Raw genomic sequence first — 13,041 nt, 5'->3', positions numbered from 1 at the left:
ACCCCTCTTCCAACACCAAAATAGGCACAATGCCCACTGGGCCTCTTTGCATTTTGAAGGCAGCTTATTTGTCATTTGCATGTGTTACTCTAAACCATTTACTGAGTGAACTGAAAAGCTGCGAGTTTTGAGTGGGGCCCAGAACAAGAGAAGGCTCTGCAACTGGTCCAGGCTGCCTTGTAGGCCATTCTGCTACTTGGGCCACATGATCTCACAGATCCAATGTGCTTGAAGTGTTGGTGCCAGATAAAGATGCTGTTTAGAACCTCTGACCTAATGCAATCATTTGATTGATGTGAATAATAAGCACGTTTTAAAACTTTTCCAAATTCTCCCTTATTTTTTATTTTTCCCTCTGCACACTTCACCTGATGCGATGGTTCATCTTGTCTCTCAACTTGGCTGGGCCACAATATCTATGTGTATGGTCAATCAGTATTCTGGGTGTTTCTGTAAAGATGATTTTGGATGAGATTAACATTTATATTAGTGGACTTTGAGTAAAGCAGATTGCTCTCTATAATGTGGGTGGGCCTCGTCCAATCAGTTGAAGGCCTCAGTAGAATAGAAGAATGACCTCCCCTGAGCAAGAGGAAATTCTGTGGTCAACAGTCTTTGGACTTGAACTGCAACATGGATCTCTCCAGCCTGCTAGTCCACCCAGCAGATTTTAATCTTGCTAGTCTCCAAAACTGCGTCAGCCAAGTTCTTAAAATAAATATTTCTATATATTAACACATCCTGTGCGTTCTGTCTCTTTGGAGAATAATACAGTAGATTTCTCCATGCTGTGGAGTAATTTCTAGTTGCCTAACAGAGCAGCTTTGAAAAGCATTACCAAAGATTTGTAAAATAGTTACTCTGTGATCCAAATCTCTAGCTCTCAACTCCACAAACTCAAAAATACTTGCTGTGTGTTGAGAGGCACTGGTCGAATTTCGTCCCTAGATCCCACATCGGTTTAAAGAAAGAGATCAGTGCTGGAATAAATTGAGTAAGTTCAAAGAACAGAGTGAAGACAAATAACCAAGTTAGCTTCATCAGTGATGTCTATACATTTTCTAATTAACGTCAAATACATTTAGGATGAAACTTTCTTGAATAGCTGTCTTGGCTGAGAAGATAACCAGATAATTGATAAATCTTGGGTTTACTGTTTGCTCCACATAATCTTACCTGACTTGCTATGGTTGAGCTATGAATAGTGGAGTTAAAATAAATTTAAGTTGAATGTGTTTATTATACATTAGAACTTTTATTCAAATTTTTTAAAGAATGAAAATATTTTAAAATACTAGATGGTGGGATGAATTGGGAGATTGGGATTGACATATATACACTAATATGTATAAAATGGATAACTAATAAGAACCTGCTGTATAAAAAGTAAATAAAATTTTAAAAATTTTAAATTTAAAAAATAAAATACTAGATAAAATACCACCAGCACTTATTCATTTCTCTAGTATGCTGCAGGGAAAGGAAGATCCAAAAACGCTGATTAAATTTTAACTTTTAGACACTAGATGGTGCTGACTAACCATCTCTCTCTTTCTCTCTCTCATTTTTTTGCCTTCATAGCCTTCAACCCCAGTTAATGTTTTCTATTGTCAGCTGGCAAACTGAAGAGAGGAAGAGATATAAAGGCTATTTACTGAAAATGTTGAACAAGATAGAGGTTTATTAATGGAGAACCAAACACATATTGTAATTCAGTTGCTGGCAAAATTATTTTCTTTATTGTCATATATCTGTATGGTTAAAAGCAGGAAATAAGACCAGCACTGAAAGGTGGACAAAAAATATGGTCTGGCTAAGTGCAATCAGCATTGACTGGCAGTGGTTATCTTGACCAAATAATGTGGAGGGAAATGACTATAACATAATACATCTGCGGAGCAGCTCTGAAAAACTGTTTTTGACCACACATAATAGACCATTTGCCTTTTCATCATTCCTGCACCCAAGAACACTAGTAGGGCTTGCAAATGTTAGAAAAGATTCTTTCTCTGGAGAACTTAACCTGAAAGTAAAGAGAAAAGGTCCCTGTAAGAAATTTTCTTGGAGGCCTAGTATTTGACTTGTATCACTGCTTGGCCCTTTGGATTCTATTTACCACTAGGCTTGTCTAGCCTGTATAAATCATTCAGTGTGGTTTATAATGTTCTTTCAGTGATGGTCTGATTACAAAGTAAAGCTAAGATTAGAAATCAAGTGAGACATGAATAATACTACCTACTAGTTTTAAAAACATTTTCAGAGGCAAAATTCTGAAGTTAAAATGCTCCAAGATCTTTGATAAGATAAATGGTGAAGATTTGGAGAATATCAATAATGAAGCAACCCAAAGAACATTGTAGGCCTTCCTCCTTGAAAGCCTAGACTAGGGAATATTAAAAATCACAAATGTTGAGCAAGGTATTTTTGGGCCTTAAAAACATGTTGAAGCAACAAGGGAAGAAAGTATTAACGTTCAATAGAGTGCTTCTCCGAAGGGAAAGAGGCGATAAACAAGGTTCAATTTAACAGCATCTGAAGTATTTATCAGTAATTTTAGAGACAGGCTAAGGAAGATCACCTTTAACAGCCAAAGCTAGCATAATGGCCCTAATGAGGGCAGCCCCCAGCCCTTCAGCCTTCTTCCTGCTTCCTTTCAGGGCTGGAGTCAATCTATTACCAAGGTTGTTGCTCCAGAATCAAACCCATGTGCCTCCCTCAAATAGAAACCAACTACTCTTAGCAAAGTTTCGGGAGGAAGCAGCAAAGAGAAAAAAACAAGAACATGTTAGAGCCAGCTGGGCCCAAGATGGCAGGAGATTCCACTTCCAGTAGACCTTGAGCCTCACTATACACTCATTGTAATACATTAGCATATGCTAAATGACACACCCACCAGCACCAGGACAGTTGACAATTGCCATGACAACAACCGGTACAGCCCGTACTAGGACTGAAAAAGAGAGCTGCAACTATTCCAGGTCCAAACCATGCCCCAGTACTCAGATAACTCATGAATATTCTTCCCATTCTTTCCAAATCCCTCCCTTTTACTTCTACCCTCCTCTATATTTGCTGTCTCCTCTCAAATTGGGTTGAGAAGTTGATTTGCAAACTAGGTTCCAGCTCCTCCATTCTTTGGCCATTGAATAGAGCTCATGCTGTTCCAGTCTCAGTATCGGTTTCCTTATTGGCTGTGTACGTTGGAAAAAGAACCTCCCTGGCTGAGACGGGCGTCTTGGGACGGGCTAGGACCCTGGCACAGGTCTGGTCAACCAGTTTGGTAACAAATACTCAGGATATCTGGGGAGCCAAACTTTCAAAATATGTTAGGGGACTGTAATCCTCCAGGGCACAGCCCCATCCTATTTTTATTTATGAATAAGCATTTCTGAGGCTTCCTTCTCTTCAGAGTGATGAACTCACAGCCCTCTTTGAGGTCACGATGAAGGATATAAGTATATACACATTGGGTGCTGTTCTCCAGATGCCAAGTCTCTCTCCAGGTAGTAATTAGGAAGGAGTTTTACAGAACATTTAGTAATGGTGCCCTGGGAGTCTGAAAGAGTTAATTTCTCTCTTTAGACAAGTACTACCAAAGGGTTACTTCTGGGAGGAAATCTATTTTATTCTGTTCATAAAAGAGACGGAGCTGCAAGCTGAAGTGCGGTGGGGGCAGACGTGCATTGTTAATATCTTTAAAAACAGAAAAGAAGAGGATTCAAGGGACCTCAATAAATCAAAGAAAAGACCTTTTAAAAATAGTGATAAGCGCCAGATGGCACACATAGAAATCAATACTCTGAGTCCTTTAGGGACTGGTTTAATTGTTTCAGGTCCCATGTAGCATCTGACACAGAGATTTGCACTTAGTGGGTGCCTAGTTAATATTTTCTGAATTAGATTGAATTGGGCACAAGTACACACACACACACACACACACACACACACACACACACACACACACACAGGGCTGGTAATCAGAAGAACACAAGCTGAAAAATTTGCTAATGCTACAATCTTATCTGGTGTGGACAAGTAATATTCCAGCTATAGTTACTTAATTTCCAGGACATTTGTATTCAATTTTAAACATAACAATTTAAAACTTGAGTCTGGGATTAAATGAAGTAATTCAGAAAAATAACAATAGCATTATGTTAAAGGCTTCATTGTATTCATTCATTCATTCACTTCATAAACATTTTGTGTTGGGACAGGTAACAGGCTGCCTCTGACTTGGAGAAGTTTACATTAGCACAGTGAATGATTCTTCTGAAGCACATCCATGTACAAGGCATTCTCTGAAGCGGGCTGGAGTAGGCTCCAAGGACCTCCAATGTAAAATAATAGCCTTCCTACGCGGGTTCCGTGGCTCTGACTCAACTTCAAACTTCCCTTCCACACCCTCCTGTGTAATGCTGGAGCTGGGCCTCTGCGGACTACATTTTCCCTGCACCCCCTGGCTCCCTGTTAAAGTCTGCCAATAGAGGGCGCTAGAGAGCAGCAGCGGTAAAGAGGAGACCCGCCCCTTTTGGTTGGTTTGCTGTTCATGTCAGTGTCAGGCCAGCTCAGCAGCTGGTTTCAGTGAACAGACTGCTTCCATATTTTCAGAAGCAGCCTCACCACATCCCTCAGAGACACTGTCCCCAGTGAGCCAGTCACCCCCAGCTCCCCCCAGACTTAATCCCAGCCCCTTAGGCACAACAGCAGCCAGTGGTCCACCTCCTCAGTGGCCTGGATCCCACCTCCACTGGCCTCTTTTCTAAGTTTCCAGGTTCTAGTCACTCCATCCTGTTCCCTTTGCTCCCCCAGCCCTGGGGGTAGCAGCAGCTTCCTAAAGTTCTATCTCTATGTGACCTCAGTACCCTCTCTTCATTTTTATAGCCTTTGTTGTTCTCCTACACTCTGTCAACCCATTCTCTGTATGACATTTTCGCTGTTAAAATTGCTGGTGTGTTTTCTGTTTTCCTAACCAGACCCAGACTAACATCCTCTTCTGACCATTTGTTAACACCTGATACATTAGTGATCTTCTTATTCGTTGTCCCCTACATTCCATTTGAATATAAGTTCCTTCAGAGAAGAGAATTTGTATTTGCTTTCCCACTGAATCCCCAGCTCTTCTACTTAGTAAGCCCTCAATACACATTTGTTGAATGAACAAATAAATGGATGAAGAATGCTGAATCCATGAATGCATGCGTGAATGAATGAAACAGCGATGGCTATTACCAGTCTACTGCTTTCATCCCCCTACTCTCCACTACCTCATCCCATTCCCATCCCCGTCACTCTCTTACCTTTCCTAGACTAAATCCAGCTTTTACTGCCACCCCCCATGCTAGTTGGTCCAGAATAAAACTATCAATATTGGATAATTTAGGTCAGTGTTTCTCAACTGACCTCCCCAAGGGACATGTGGCAGTGTCTGGAGAGGTTTTAGGTCGTCATGACTGGGAGATGCGGGCCTTTTGGCATCTAATGGGTAGAGGCCAGGGATGCTGCTACACATTGAACAAGACAGCCCTCCCCCCAACAAAGAATTAGCTGGGCCCAAATCTCATGAATACTGCTATTTAGAAACCCTGGTTTAGCATTAACCTGTTTAGAAGCAAGGGATTCTTCAGATAATCTTTTTAGGCACCTTTTGATATTGTGAATTTATTTCTTCATCTATACAAGGCCAAGTGTTCTCAATGAAAAAAGATACAACTGGCTTGATCATGGTCAAAGACCCAGATTGTTTGTTTGTTTGTTTTTAATGACATCTGGAATTCTGTAGACAGAATATCCAGGTGACTGGCTCTTTGGCTGGACTCTTTTTAGAGCTATAGAGACTGAACCTACGATTAAAAGGGGGTAGCGATGTGATAGCTGGGGAGGGGGGCAGCAGGTTGTTTATGAAAGTGCATAAGAAATGTTTAAAAGAATAGAGTGTCGGGCTTCCCTGGTGGCGCAGTGGTTGAGAGTCCGCCTGCCGGTGCAGGGGACACGGGTTCGTGCCCCGGTCCGGGAAGATCCCACATGCCACGGAGCAGCTAGGCCCGTGAGCCATGGCTGCTGAGCCTGTGCGTCCGGAGCCTGTGCTCCGCAACGGGAGAGGCCGCAACAGTGAGAGGCCCGCGTACCGCAAAGAAAAAAAAAAAAAAAAGAATAGAGTGTCTTATTTACATTAATTCAAATCCCATAATGATAATAATTATAAAAACCAGCTGTTTTTTCCCAAATGATCCAGAGAGTAGCCATTAACTGGAGACACAGAGTTTAAAAGTGACATAAATCACTTGGGTATTTGCATTTTGAAGGTCATTTCGGATAAACCAGGTGGTTTCCTCCTGGACTTCAATTATCAAAATCTATTTTCTTAAAAAAAAATTGACCCACTTGGGTAATTGCTATTCTGATGAACTCCAACCCTAAGCTTCTTCCTCGACTCCCACAGTTCCCTGAGCAATTTCACTCTATCATCTTAGCTACCAAAATATCCAAGAGGCATATTTCTCTTCTCCATGTATGGCAGTAATCCCATCTAATACATCAAATGGAATACAAAGTACTATGTGACTATCATAAATTTTTCCAGCACAATTCCCAGAGTCATTACTTAGTGTCATCCTCTTTCCAAACTAGACTTACTAACTTTTTAGTAAACACATTTGAGACTTCATCCTTATTTAACATCTTTAAATTATAACTCCACTAATCAGATAATTAAATATGGTCATTAAAAGGACATTTAGTTGGGTTCACATACATGCTGCTACAATTGCAGTTGTTTAAAGCCATTAAAGATAGCATATGCCAGAGAGTACCTATGAAGCCTGCCAGATAAAATAGAGTTGTCCAGTTAAATATCAGATAAACAACACCTTTTTCCAATATAAGTATGTCCCACGCAATATGTGAGACTTACTTGTACTAAAAATTTTGTGGTTTATATGAAATGCAAGTTTAACTGGGTGTCCTATATTTTAGTTTGCTAATCTGACAATCCTAGTGCTTGTTTGCCAAGGGCTTACATCTCTGTAAGTGCCTGTAATACAGAATTCATTCTAAGTGATATTAGTAAGAATACTTTCTTTTTATGTGATTCATGGACACTTCTTCTAATGAGGGGATACTCATAAATCCATAGGAATGTTTATGTCACTGAAAATAATGCAGTCATAAATTCTAGTTTCAAATTATGGAACCACAATATCCTGAAAACAGGATCTGTGATACCAACCATTTGCAAAGAACATATTTGCTGTTTCCTTTATGCTTGACTGCAACTAAACTCAGTCCTCCTCTCCCTCCTTAATCACAATTCCATGGAGAAAACCCAGTGATTCCCCTTTTGGTTGATGATCAGTGGACATGGCATGTGAAGAAAATAACTCCTTAGCCATGTCACATATGGTCATCGAACAAGACTCAGGCTCAGCTGACCTGATTACCTGAGTTTTCTCCTGATTAATTCTGAATGACATAGAGAAATCAATCATGAAGACAGCCAAAATAATCATCAAGTCAGTTGATTCAGTTATATAAACTTGACCTTAACCTCCTCCTCTCAACCTATGCTCATTTCCAAGAGATTTCAACAGATTTGAGAAAAAAATAAAAGTTATGGAGGTAATGTTTTTCTCAGAACCTGCCATCTGACAAACGATAATTTTAACTGATTCCATTAAACACAATTTACTAGCTTTAGGAATCCTTTTGTTTTACCTTTTCCTTTCCTTTACACTAAGTGAGAACACACACTATAAAATCTTAATCATATAAGACGTCTGCTCTGAATTGAATACTATACACTAGGTAATGCAGCCCCAACTTTTCAACCCAAAAGAAAAAGAATTACTTCTGACAATATACTGGTGATTTGTATTAGTGAAAAAAGTATATTATTAAAAAAACAAAGTTAAATGGTTTGCCTTCCTAAATCTCAGGGCACGCTGATAATAGAAGGTTCTTCTCTCCTAGGTGAAAATTCTGCCAGTCCTTCCTAATATAGACGTAAATATCTTCTTACTTTAAAATTTCAAAGGTTAAATTCCTAACTACCACATATTCATTAAGTACTACATAATGATTGAAAGCCTTTTGTGTAAAAGATATTGTTACAGGACATGAGGTTGTCGACACTAAAATGAGGGGAAAGAAAAGGAAGAAGCCAAGTTTTACTGTAAAAACCAAATGCATCAATAACCATAGTAAGGAAGTTTAAAAGAAAAGCCAAAGGGAAGATTTAAATAATTATATCTAAGAGTCAAAGAAGTCTCCTGGAAGTACTGTATAATGTAAGTTTTGAAGGACAAATATCAGCTTGTCACCTGAACCAAGAGAACAAGTATATACCCATGACAAAGAAAAAAAAAAAAAACAGAAAACAAAGACAAAACAAGAAACAGCATCTGCATCATAGAGGAAGTGATGCATTGGGAAAGTCCAGGTATTTTAAGAGGTTTGAGCACCAAGGTGAAGAAAAGAGTATGAGTGAAGCTACAGAAGTGAGAAAGGTGGTGACACTTCCCTTTGAAATGATGGATCATCTAAGAGAATCCAGGGACTGAGCTGTCAAAGGGAGCAGATTGGCTCATTGGAGTCCATGGAATGGTCCCCAACTGTTGTGAAAGTGAAAGGAGAACTAGAAGCATCTACAGAGAGGAACAAAGAACCCAGAGCATTCCAGGGGGATCAGAAACTTTGAAAGATAGGACGTTTGCTTTGTGACATTGGGACATCATTCATTCATTCACCCACCATTTATTAAGTAGCTGCTATGTGCCAGCACTGGGCTGAGTGTTCAAAGTGGAAGACAATTAAAATGCTTCTCCTATTATTTGTTTCCTATTGATGCTTTAACAAATTACCACGAACGTTGACTTAAAGCAACATAAATATATTAACTCACAGTTCTGGAGGTTGGAAGTCCATATGTGTCCCATAGGACTATAATCAAGGTGTTGGCAGGCTGCATTTCTCTCTGAAGGCTTGAAGGAAAAATACTTTCTTGCTTTTTCCATCTTCTAGAGGCCAACTGCTTTCCTTGGCTTCTGGTTTCCATATTCATCTTCAAAGCCAACAATGGCCAGTCAGATTTCTCTCATGTTACATCACTTTAAACAGAGAATCCTGCCTCCTTCTTTCATTTTTAAGGACTGCTTAAATTTCACTGGGCCCACCTGGATAATCCAGTAATTTCACTGGGCCCACCTGGATAATCCAGACTCCTCTTCCCATTTCAATGTCAGCTGATTAGCAAATTTAATTTTATCTGCAACCTTAATGCCCCCTTGCAATAAAACATAACATATTCACAGATCCCAGGAATTAGGACGTGAACATCTTTGAATGGGGAGGCATTATTCTGCTTACCACGCTCATCTTGGAAGTTTATGGTCTAGCACCAAAAGACTGTGGTGAGATGTACCACCAACAGAAGCCACAAGGCAGGCTTGGGGAAAGGAAAACACATTTTCCATCACCTGGTCTGTGATCAGGGCAGAATGCAAAGCCCAATCAACTCAAGGTCAAATGAGGTCAAAGCCAAGCACTGACACCTTGTAGATTTACTGGAATTGAGAAGCAGACATTTTGTTTTATTTAGGATATCCCCTGTTGGAGATGGAATAGCCTGGTAAAACTACAGGAGAATATTCATCATTAAGTAGAATAGGAATAAAAGACCAAGCAAGTGTGATGATCATTTCCAGGTGGTATAAACAGTGAACTCTCAGTGGACAATGTTTTCCTGTTGCTAGGCGGACTAGCTGTGGTGGCCGAGTTGTTTATCTTTAAGAAAACATACCTATATCTTTTTTCTTGACAACTACAATATAATCTGTCTGGGAGTTGTTCATCATTTAAGAAAGGGTAAAAAAAGTCCTCTCCCAGAAAGTGTTCGAATCCATGAGCCGAAATGATGATAACATCATGAGAGGCATCATAATTTATCTGGAGCATGTAAATCACCAGGGGCCCCCTCTGAGTATACTCACTAAAATGATGAATAGCTCTGTGAGCTGTAAGATCAACCCTGAGGAATTCACCAGCCAGCATTTGACAGGAGAGCTGCCTCCCAGTCTCTCCCTGTTGGGAAGAAGAAATGACTTAACAGATTCGAAAATCCAGTTTCTTAACCACTTGTTAAAATGATCAATTTAAGATTTTACCCACAAAGGCAAAGTCTGGAAAGGGGTGAACAATTATCCCAGGACACTGACCAAAATTTAAGATGGTATGGGTATTCCTGGCTTGCCAAACGTTTTCTTTCAACTGATATTATTCTGATATGTCTCAGCTGGCTCTCACTTTGTCAGTGTAACTAGTCTTATAGCCAAAAGATCCTGCATTTTCCAAAACAGGAGGCTTCTAATGTGTTTTCTACTGCCGTTGCTGCCTCTGATGCAAAGTAGAAGTGAAAATGTTGGAAAAAGGGAAATATCATTTTGTGTGTTAGAAAACCTAACATTTATAGTAAAACATCAATAGATAATAGTATATTGAAGTTTTCACTGTGTTACTCTGTATACATGTAGATGATATAATTCTTTTTAGTTTGGGCAGCTCTTATGGGCTGCATGTTTGTGTCTCTCTAAATTCCTATGTTGAAGCTCTAACCCCCAATGTGATGATATTTGCAGTAGAACCCTTGGGCTATAATTAGGATTAGATGAGGTCATGAGGATGGGGCCCTCATGATGGGATTAGTGCCCTTATAAAAACAGAAAGAAAGAGAAATATCTGTCTCTTTCTCTTAACACAAATGCACAGAGGAATGGCCATGTGAACACACAGCAAGAAGGTGGCTGTCTACAAGCCAGAAAATGAGCCCTCACCATGAACCAGATCTTCTGACACTTTGATCTTGGACTTTCTCAGTTCCAGAACAGTGAGAAATAAATGTCTGTTGTTTAAGCCACCCAGTCTATGGTATTTTTGTTATAGTAGTCCAAGCTGACCAAGACAGTAATTTAAGAGTAAGAAATATTAATTTTCACATTGCATGTATCATCTGTCAGAATTCTTTGAATATTGAGAGCACTGAGTATTATTAAAAATAATGAATGATAATGGTGATCATAAGATACATGGTCTGGGTGCTTATTCTGTGTCAGGTACCAGGTTAAATACATTACATATTTTATCTCATTTAATTCTTACAGAAACCATGTGTGGTAGGTATTATTATCTATCCACATTATAGCTAAGGAATTAAAGTTTGAAGAATTAAAATTGACTTGTTCAAAGTCTCTCAGCTAGGAAACTGCAGACCTGGGATGTGAACCCTCATGTGCTTGACTCCACAGTGAGAATCTTAATCTGTGCTAACCTAACTGTATTAGTTTCCTAGGGTTTCCATAACAAATTATCTCAAACTGGTAGCTTAAAACAAGAGAAAGTTATTTTGCCACAGTTCTGGAGACTAGAATCAAGGTGTCAGGAGGGCCACACTCCCTCTGAATGCTCTAAGGAAGAATATCTCCTTGCCTCTTTTTACCTTCTGGTGGGTCCCATCAACCCTTGGCTCTCCTTTTCTTGTAGACCGATGAGTCAATCTATGCCTCCATCTTCACATCGCCTACTTCCCTGCATCTTTCTGTTTGTCCCCTCCTGTTTACATAAGGACACCACTCATTGGATTAAAGGCCCACCCTAGTCTAGTATGATCTTATCTTAACTAATTGAGTCTGCAAAGACTCTATTTCTTAATAAGGTTACATTCTGAGGTCTGGGTGGACATGAATTTGGGGGAGAATACTATTCAATCTGCTACACTATTTTTTTCATCTCATCTTCTTCCACTCCCTGACCTGAGCATCCTCCTTTCTTGACAGGACTGTTAGTGATCTTCCTTACTCACTATGCACATTTCTCTTCTTACCCTTTATTCACACTATTATCCCTGCTAAAATTGTGCCTTCTGCTCATTCATACAGACATACCTTCAAGCAGCAGCTTTAAATCTAACCCTATCATGAGATGCTTTTTTCTTATCTATGTCATTTAGTTGGTCCAAATCCTAAGTTGCTTCTAGAGCTTTATGTATCTGATATTTTATTGCTGTTGAAGCCTCACATTGCTATTTAGAATTTCAAGTCTCCACCATGGGCTTGTTTGTTTCTTGGGATCTATGCCTGTTGGACATCACTCTTTGGTGTTTACCCTGTTCCTTAGCATGGTACCCAATTGAGCCAATAGTACATGTACAATGAACATTTGTTGGATGGCTAGATAGAGGGATGGGTGGATGGTTCTTGTGACCTCTCATCAATAGTACACCATCTCCAAGTTGCTTTTCTATTAACAAAGAAGAGTGAGTCACATGCATTAGGTTGGGCCCAGCATGTAAGAGGCATTGCAGACATGTGCATTCCCTTCCTTGGTAGGTTCTGGGACTATAAAGAAGAAAACGGCCTGCCAGGATGGAGTGCAAAATTCAAATGTTCTGGTTTGGGTGACCAAGGAAAGAGAGCTGAGTGAGAAAGAACAGTGTCTGAAGAGCCATGCCATGACCTCACTCATATATTTACTGACCACATATCTAATGACAGCCCTTAGTTAGCTGACAGCTTGCTCTCTCCTAAGACAACTCTTCAGAGCTTGTAACTCTTATCTTTAAGAGTCACACAAAAGAACAGGGTCACCTTTATTAAGACAAAACACAAGACTCTATAGCTTTTAGAAAAGTGGGACAAGTTAGGTTATGGTTGTTGAAAAAGCAAGCCCAGGATGTATGCTTTTGTGGGGGGACTCCTTATAGTCACCCTCCATAAGGAGGACGCTGGTCCTTGTATAGAACTCTGGATGTGACATCAGCACAGCTCCTGGCCACGGTTTATCTTTGCAAAAGTAAAGAAGGCTGGCGTTTTCAACACTGTGTTCACTAAATTCTAAGGGATATAAGCAAGACAGAAATTTAAGGGAAAGGGGGAGGGATGAGGAAAGTAGAAAGAAGGTGGGGCAATGAGGAAAAGGAAAGGGAAGAAGAAGGGATAAGCTGCTTAAAAGTTTCTACAACTGCAGCGCACTGCAGGTGGGGCTGCGTGGTAG

Source organism: Pseudorca crassidens, chromosome 4 (assembly GCF_039906515.1).
Source record: "Pseudorca crassidens isolate mPseCra1 chromosome 4, mPseCra1.hap1, whole genome shotgun sequence".
In the NCBI taxonomy this organism is placed as follows: domain Eukaryota; kingdom Metazoa; phylum Chordata; class Mammalia; order Artiodactyla; family Delphinidae; genus Pseudorca; species Pseudorca crassidens.
The sequence above is the reverse complement of the archived record's forward strand: the minus strand, read 5'-3'. Positions refer to the sequence as shown.